The sequence below is a fragment of the Oryx dammah genome, unplaced genomic scaffold (genome assembly GCF_014754425.2).
Source record: "Oryx dammah isolate SB20612 unplaced genomic scaffold, SCBI_Odam_1.1 HiC_scaffold_19, whole genome shotgun sequence".
Lineage (NCBI taxonomy): Eukaryota > Metazoa > Chordata > Mammalia > Artiodactyla > Bovidae > Oryx > Oryx dammah.
Genome location: NW_024070203.1, coordinates 15525714 through 15535502, shown reverse-complemented (window position 1 = coordinate 15535502; position 9789 = coordinate 15525714).

The following is a 9789-nucleotide window of genomic DNA, read 5'->3' as shown; positions in this document are numbered from 1 at the left end:
GCCCAGGAGACACACCACGGAGCCTACACCCTAGAGCCCGGGAGTCACAACCACAGAACCTGTTCTCTAGAGCCCGGAGACACAACACTGAGCCTGTTCTCTAGAGCCCGGGAGTCACAACCGCTGAGCCTGTTCTCTAGAACCCAGGAGACACACCACTGAGCCTGTTCTCTAGAGCCCGGGAGACACACCACTGAGCCTATGCCCTAGAGCCCAGGAGACACACCACTGAGCCTGCTCTCTAGAGCCCGGGAGACACACCACTAAGCCTGCTCTCTAGAGCCCGGGAGACACACCACTGAGCCTGTTCTCTAGAGCCTGGGAGTCACAACCACAGAACCTGTTCTCCAGAGCCCGGGAGACACACCACTGAGCCTGCACCCTAGAGCCTGGGAGTCACACCACTGAGCCTGTTCTCTAGAGCCTGGGAGTCACACCACTGAGCCTGTTCTCTAGAGCCCAGGAGACACACCACTGAGCCTGTTCTCTAGAGCCCATGCTCTACAACAGAAAAACATGCACAGCAGCAAAAACCCAGCACAGCCAAAAGTAAACCTAAATTTTAAAAAAAGAGTAATAACATTTTGTTGCATGTGAAATTACGTGAAATTCAAATTTCAGGGTCCAGAAATAAAACTGTATTGGAACACAGACAACTCATCCCTTTGCCCAGAGTTCACGACTGCTTTTGCACCACAACAGCAGGGCCGAGTTCTGGGCACAGACAGAAGCCCTAGGTGCCCTCAGAGCCGACATGTTTTCTGCCTCGGCCTCTTCCGCCGGAGCTGGCCGGCACCTCTGTGGCCTCATGTACCTTTCTCTGGGAGGTCAGAGCACTCCTGGTCTACAACTTACTCATATCTCACACATGTTCTTCTGTATCTCTTCAATGTTTAACAAATCATCTCCTGAAAAGGACTAACATACTAAGCGCACTTCTCTGATGAGTTTTGTTCTATTAAAGCTTCATGCTGCTTCTCCATCCTAATGACTAAGTTTTAAAAAAAAAAGACATATTGCCATCAGGAGCATTAAACAAACACTGCAAAGCAAGCGACGTTTATTTTGACTCAAGTACAAGAAAAACAGAAAGAGAGAAAAGGAGGGAGGGAGGGAAGAAAGAAGGAAGGGCCTTTCCACTCCAGGTTCTGAGGCTGTGGAGAGATCCACGGCCTTGCTTAACAGCCAGCTGGTTAGGACTATTAGATGCCTCTGAGCATTACCAACTTTAAAAAGATGTACAATGACACCTGATCCCTTCCCGTCCCAAAAGAAATATGTCATAAATTGTTATGTCAAATTTCAGCAAGAGCCATGATATCTGGCCAACATAAGCACATATGTTCAAAGCAAGTTCCTTCATGGCTTTCAAATGTAAACCAGTACCACTGATCGAGTTAACAATCTTAATGAAGACCATCATTAACGGTGGTAATGAACGTGGAGAGTTCATTACAACATTGTTTTTGCATATGTCTAAAAACTTCCACAAAGTTTTCAAAATAAAATTGAAAACTCATATTTTAACTTGATCACTGGGAATTAAGTATAATTTCCAGTAATAAACTGAACCACAATAAACTTAAGAATGTCTCAGGGCTTTCCCAACAGTCCAGTAGTTAGGACTCTGCGATTTCAATGCCAAAGGCCAGGGTTCAAGTCCTGGTCGGGGAACTAAGAGTCCACAAGTCGTGTGGTGTGGCCAAAAAATAAAAGTAAAAAGAACTTCTCTTCATTCAAAAGACAAAAAGAAAAAAAAAGAAAAAAAATCCACTGTGTCAGTGAAACTGCACAACAAAGTGGGAAGAGAAAGTGGAAAAATATATAACCAACAAAGGACCTGTGTCCTGAACATATAAAAAAGTCTATGAATAAATTTTTAAAAACTAACATAAAAATACAGGCACTTCACAAAACAGTGAATCCAAATGGCTGTTAAATGTATAGAAAGATGTGTAACCTCATTATAACCAGGAAAAGGCTGTTTAAAACCACAAGGCAGTAATACTGTGGAAGCCACCAGGAGAGGCGGGTAGGGGAGCCAGCAGGAGCCCACGCTGTCATCAGAGGGGAGGCTGCTCAGGGGCCTAGGAGGGCCATCCACGGACACCCACTGAGAAGCTGCTCTCGGCCAGGCATGCCAAGGGCAGTCAGCCCTCCACAACCTCATGTCCTCCAAGTGAGGCTGAAAACACTGGGGAAAAGCCCAGAAAATTCCAAACAGGGTAACTTGAACTTGCCGCACTGGCAGCGATTTACACAGCATTCCACTGTGCCAGGTATTGTAAGTCATCTAGAGACGTTTATAAAGTACACAGGGCAGTGTGCACAGTTGTATGTAAGGGACTTGAGCACCCAAGGAACCTGGTATCCGAGGAAGGTCCTGGTCCCAACCCCTCGGACACCAGAGTCACATTAATGGGAGACTACTAACGAGAACTTTAATTTCACTTGGCCAATTTTAAGGAGACAGAGATTGTTCCAAAGAGCTCTATCTACCAGCTCATTTCTATTATTTTTGCCTTCATGGAGCTGCACAGCTGACTGAAAGATCGGGGAGGGGGGCAGAACTCACATGCAAACAACCTCCTCAGTGTTCTGAGATTACATTTAATTCCATCTGCCTTTGACAAGTGCTTCTCTACCTCTGTAACAACTTTCACAGTTATAGACCCCCTTCCCACAAAGCCCCCACAACAGAGCTACTTGGTTTAGTCTGGGTGATTGACTCCTCCCAGAACCCCAGCAGGAGGTACCTTCCTTCCATCATTACACAATTACTGACCGACCATGAAGCACGAGAAAAGACAACACAGAATTCTGGTTCCCAAGCTGACAATATGCTATTTACCAACGCGTGCCTCTAACTCTGCACAAGGCCCATGGTCGATCCCACTGTGGTACACTAACTTTTACTCAGTCTGCCTCTCAAGAAAAAAGAGAGGCAAAACCAAATTTATGAAATTCAGGTACAAATGTAATGCTAGGCACAGAATCAATTCACACGATACCGCTTCATCAGTCACCCCAAGACTTGGCAATCACCCTGACTCTAGCAAAAGCTAGCCAATTCTTCAGCACCAAAACAAAACCACCAGGGAACGTGTGCCTTCACACTCACATGCACACACTCCCCTGCTATTTGCCAAAAGGCACAAGTCCGGGAGCCATACAAGCTGCTACTGCAACATGAGATTGTTCACTTAAAATCCACACCAGGATTCAAAAGAACTGAGTGGGCTCAGCAGAAAACTTTCAAAATCTCTACCCAAAAGGAACTGTGAGGTTTTCTCAAGACTCCGAAAACATATTTAAGAGTACTGTTCGGAAAATAACCTTGTTAGCAAATCTAAAAAGGTCAAAGAGACCATACTCATACATACCTCTGCCATCTATGACTTATGTTTGCCTGCTACAACTTGTGTTTCTCTTAAGCCCTCTAAGGCAACAGTTCACAAACAGCAAGCACCGAAAGCACAGCAAGTTGGAACTGACAGCCGGCCCTGCCCCCAGAGCCGGAGTCAGTGGGTCAGAAATCAGGCTGGATCCTCTGCACTTCTGACCTGGGACGACCCTGAGAACCACACTGCTAACACCCTGGAGCTCCCCGGACTCTGCGGGTGTGTGTTTCCCCACATGGTACAGCAGGACTAAGGGGGGGCTCGATGAAGCAGAACAAACTACTCTCTGCTACCCAAATGTTGACACCCCAAATGACCGAAAGGTAAGGGACCTGTCATGGCAAGGAAAAGCTGGCACACCGTATAACTGGCATGCAGCAACAGGAAATGGGTTTTTAAAAATGGTTTCAGGGCATAATGTAAAACTCTTGTACGGCAGCCAATGAATCCAGCTGATTAGTAAAAGACACACTAGAGCTTCTGGACCAGTAATCAAGGAGCTTTTATAAAGCCCACTCATTTTGTGTCACCTTGAGTAGTCTTCTGTGTCTGCAGAACTCAGGATGCCTCCTAATGAACACAAGATCAATGAATACAGGATCAGTTTCTAGAAAAGAACACTTCAAAATCATAAAGGGGAAGAGCAGTATGTTTTCCCTAGTCCAAATATGATGATAGCAGTAATCTAAAATAAAGCAGACAGAAGTAAAAACAAAGATAATCCAATTCTCCCTAGTACCGAATTTTACATGGTTTTAAAGGGAGGTCCTTCACCAAGGCAAGCAAAGGCACAGATGACCGGCTGATATAATAGCTGTCCTCCAACCCCGGGTGGCTCAATGGTGAAGAATATGCCTCCAGTGTGGAAGACCCAGGTTTGATCCCTAGGATGGGAAGATCCCCTGGAGAACCAAATGGCAACCCACTCCAGCATTCTTGACTGGAGAATTCCATGGACAGAGAAGCCTGGCAAGGTACAGTCCATGGGGTCGCAAAGAGTCGGACACAACTGAGTGACTAACACAAACACACAACCATTAACAAGTTTCAGTTCTACTCAATAAATATTGTGCTAGGCACTGGTGACCCAACAATGTGAAAAACCAAGTTTCTGCCTCCACAGTGCTTAGATTCTCATGAGAAGACACCAAGCCACTAAATATATATAATGTATAAAACTGTAAGCTCTTCCTTCAGGCCAGCAAAAACAATTACATGGTGCTTTGGTCACCAGCAGACACAAGCACCACGGTTCACAGCAGAATCCAAGCTATAGGACTTTCAGTATAGACAATGGAGGCAGAAGGGAGATTCCAGGCACACAGACAGGAAAGCTTAGGTTCTTCTAACTCTTGGTTTTGGTTCACAGGCTGCAAATAAAGAAGCAGAGTATGTGCCGACTCTTAAAAGAATGGAAAATTCTAAGTTGGTGAGAATGAGCACATTAATTTCAGAAACATTTATAGAGCAGCAATGTGTCAGAGATTATAAATACTAGGATTACCACAAGGGGCTCATACCTGTGTGAGAAATGTGCAATTTGTTTTTCCCTTACATACCCCTTGCTTCCCACAAAACTGTCTTCAAACAACACCCACCCTCCCAAAAAAGTCACCAATGAAAAAACTGTAAACATGGAGGTTACTAACACACATCCTTTGACAAACAAGAAGGATCAGTTACGGCATCATGCATTATACATTTTATCTACCTGATTCTAAACAGATGTCAAATAATGAAACAATCTTGGTATATTCATCACAATGGTTACCTACACTATGTTGACCAGATGAGAACTTCATAATCCAAAGTGTCAGGTTCAAGTGAAAATATAATTACCTAGACTTCCCCAGATGTGGTCATTGCACTAGCACTCTGCTCCCACCGCAGGAGGCCGGGTTAGGGGTTTCCTGGCTGCTGCCCTTCCCACCCGGGAGGCTGCACACAGGCTGTCAGGAGCTCACACTGCACAGTCCCCCAGGTCCGGCCAAGCTGGGTCCACCCCTGTGGGCTGAAGACCCAAGGTGAGCGAATGTAACTCTAGGCTTCCAGTGTTTCATCTGCAAAAGGAGGATGCAGACCGAAGTACCGCTCCAGTTTTCTCAAGGAAAAAAGCAGATAGAGCACTACAGCACTCGGCTCTGCCCTGGCACAGGGCGTCTAACACGTGCAGCTTACAGGGCAGAGCTTCTCCAGTACTTAACTCATCTGTAAAAAGGCAGTGACACCCACCAACAACACATGGCACCCACACAGGTGCCCAGCGATGTTCTTCCCCTCTCACTGGATAACAGTCAAATATATAACTTAAGTCATTCTTCTTCATCTGAAAAATGAGTTTACAGTAAATGGCAAGGTATATAAGTAAGATTTAGGTAGGGCCACTTCAGTTAAATGCAAAATTTGTAAGCAAAAACCTTCATGTCCTTCATGTCCTTGTGGTGATGCCACTAGCGTTTCCCTCTGAGGTTTCCAACTGCTGAAGAGTGGCAATGGTGCCACTTGGGGAAACATTTCCTACTTCTGTCTATAAATCATTTCATTAGTGTTTACACAAATCACACTATAATTAACAGTTTTGCTAAAATATTACTTTTTTTTTTTTGGCCACACCATGTAGCTTGCAGTACCTTAGTTCCTTGACCAAGGACTGAACCCAGGTATTCTGCAGTGAAAGCATGGAGTCCTAACCACTAGACCACTAGGCAATTCCCTAAAAATTCTATTTAAACTGAAATTTTAACTATATTTGTGCATCTGAATTTTATTTCCATCATTGAGCCTAGTCAAAAAAAAAAATGCAATTGTTATAGATATGAACAGAGGGGGTTCCCCTACTGATTTCCAATCAGAAACACACTTGTGCAATTATAAATGGTAAGATTTGGCAGAATTCCTAGAAAAATACCAGAAACTGGTAGACATGAATTTCATTTCTCTTGCACTGAGTTGTCTTTTGGTAGTCATGAAAAGAAGGGGGGGAAAAAATCTGCCAAATGTCAGTAGAGAGAAAAAGTAATTAAAGGGCTCAAATAATCCACTAGTAAACACTGAAAAGAAGGGGGAAAAAAAAACCCTAACTCCTGAACGTGGCTGGGTGAGCGAAAAAAACACAGGTGGCCCGAGGGGAGCCACACCTGCTCTCCCTTCTCTCCCTCACCCAGGGTCCTTCTGAGGATGGGTGAGCAACTGAGCATTCGAAGCCTTCTGTACATTCATAAACTTCTTGGAGCTCAGTACTATCGACTCAAATAAGGCCGTTTCCTTTGCCCAAACTTTCTTAAGTGAACATTTTAAATAATCTATACAGACGGCATTGAAAATTCTCAAAGATTCCTACAGTAATTTCTTGCTAATTATTTAAGGGATCTTATAAGGGGAAAACTAATGAAAATATGTTTTTAAACTAGAGCATTAAGGCAAAGTAAACTACTTCAGAAACTAAATTTTTCTGATTTACTAGCCAAAAAAAAAACAAACCTCATTTCACAAATATGATAAAAATAACAGAACTTTTTATCAATGGCATTTTTTGCAGATCTAGAACAATAATAACAACAAAAATTCTAAAAATCTGTATGGAAATACAAAAGACCTCAAATAGCCAAAGCAATCTTGAGAAAGAAAAACAGAGTTGGAGGAATCAGGCTTCCTGACTTCAGACAATACTATAAAGCAACAGTAATAAAAAATAATAGAACTTTTCATCCCACTGAAATTTAAAACCAGATTTATTCTAGATGAAAATATATCTCAACTGAAAGTGTTTTATTTCAAAAGTTAAAGATTTATATATTGTATCTTTTGTTATCCTTAAAACAATATTTAATTATTTTTTTTGAAAATTAAGACACCTCAAAGTACATGAAAAAAGGTTTCCATAAAACCTTCAGAGATATGAGCTAAGATCCCACCTTGCTGACTCAAAATAACATGCAAAGATAGTAACTTTCAAAGTTTTCTTTTATTATCCATACCACTTTACTACATCACAGACTATATATGTATTCACAAAATACAACAGAGTAATTTCTTCTGAGGGAACTCACCAGTATTTCTCTTAAAGGGGTAGGCTTTAACAATACAATTTTGTTATTTAGACAATTTTGCCAACCTTCTAGTAAGAAAAGTTATCTAGCTGAAGAACCTAGTTTTGACAATTGGAACATTAATGTCTGTACTTTCCAACAAAGGACACAGAGTTACAGAAATGAGTTAAGTTAAAAACTAAACTAAACTGGGCTTCCCTGATAGCTCAGTTGGTAAAGAATCCACTTGCAATGCAAAAGACCCTGGTTCGAGTCCTGGATCAAGAAGATCTGCTGGAGAAAGGATAGGCTACCCATTCCAGTACTCTTGGGCTTCCCTTGTGGCTCAGCTGGTAAAGAATCCGCCCACAATGCAGAAGACCGGGCTTCAATCCCTGGGTAGGGAAGATCCCCTAGAGAAGGAAAAGGCTACCACTCCAGTGTTCTGGCCTGGTGGCAAAGAGTCGGACAGGACTGAGCAACTTTCAGTACTCACTAAAAACATTTTCATGATCCTCATCGCTACTCCTAACTCCCACCTTTCCCAGACACTTTATGACCATTACACTAGTGGAACATCACTCCTGATCTAACACTTAACTACTCACTTTCAGGGACCCACAGCCTCAGATGAGCTCCTCTAAGAGTGCCAGCATTCTTTGCCTCACTTCATAAATACTAGGTTTTGGATTCAGGGTCTTTACTTAGCCAAGCACTTGCTCCTCAATGCATCACCTCTGAATGATGTACAAGTCCTTCTGTTCAGTCCTTTACTGAAGTCTTATGTGCAGCCGCGTTTAAAATGGAACATGTTTTAAACAGTACTTTCCGGTGCTCATCATTAAACTGAATTATTTGATAATGACCTGAGAAATTTTCCAGAGAAGAATCTATAATATTTATCTTTAGTATATGAGTGTTCAGAGGATGCTAATGGTAAACTTGCCTAGCTTTTCCCCTCCAAAGATAGCAAAAAATATGAAACCATATACTCATAAAGATACTGTCTCAGTATCTTTATGAATTGAAAGTTGAAACACAAACTTCCTCTCAAAGTTTCATGTGTTTAAATACTACAGGGTTTTAAAAATTAACTGAACAGCACAATTGGACCAAAATATTATCCAGACTACAGCTCAAGAAAATAAGCTGAATGCTAACTTACTGTGAACCTTAAATCACGTCATCCACATACTTTCCTCCCACTTTTCAGAGGCTGTCAAAAGACAGGACGACTAACCTGAGGGCTTGGCTGCGTCATTTCAAAGAAGAGACTTATTTTCATTACCCGTTTGACAAAAAGTTGTAAGGGTGAGGCTCTGGTATTTCATCTCGAACAGTGATGGCCTGTTTTTCCAACCACGAAGAAGTTTACATCCTAAGTAAGAATCCCAATGGTGGTCGTGCAGATTCAGATAAGTGCAGATTCTCAAACTCTGACACAGCCTTCAACTTGACTGTATTTCAAGCGGTTCCCATATTACCACAGTATTACTATTATGTTAGTCTCACTGCCAAAAACCCAGCTGCAGGCTAACTGAACAAGAATAAGACACTGTTGAAATGACTCAAAAAACAACAACAGGAAAAAACCTCTACCCTTAGTGCATTAAGCTACAAAATGCTGCAGTCAAATAAAACCAAGTATTAATAGCAGCGTACACGTACACACACACACACACACGCATCCATCCTCCTCTGAGAAAGAAAGAGGTGCCAGGGAAGGACCCGGAGAGAGAGACAGAGCCAGCTCGCAGCGGAGTTGGGGGCTGGGGCGGGAAGAGAAGGAAACTTGGGAAGCGCAGCGAGTCCGGCCAGGTCTACGGCGGCCGCCGGAAAAGCTCCGGGCGGCAGAAAACTTGAGCGCGGGCCGCGGGGCCGCGGCCGCCCGGCCGCCCCGCACGCGGGCTCGAGGCCCGTCCGGCCCGGCCCCGGCCGAGTCCTCTCCCGGCCCTTTTGTTGTGGAGGCCCTCGGCCCGCTCCGGCAGAGGCCGGTGGCCTCCCCGAGCCCGCGGCCTCCAAATACGCGGACTCTCGAGCCTCCGGACCCCCGGCCTCCTTGCGCCGCCCCAGAGCCCCTGCTTCCCGGAGCCCCCGGCCTCCCCACCAGCCCCCGGCCTGGAGACCCTCAGACTCTCCGGGCCCCGCACCCCTCGGCCCGCCGGGACGCCCCAGCTTCCTTCACGCCCCTGCCTCCCGGGGCCTCGGCCGGCGCGGGAGGGGCCTGTCCCCGCCGCACCCGCCGCCGGGACAGGGCGGTCCGGCCCCGCTCGGCCCCTCAGCCCTCAGGCCGCCGCCCTGCCAACCAGCAGCTCCGCGAGTCGGCCCCGCGCCCCGGCCCCGGCTCGGGCCCCTCACTC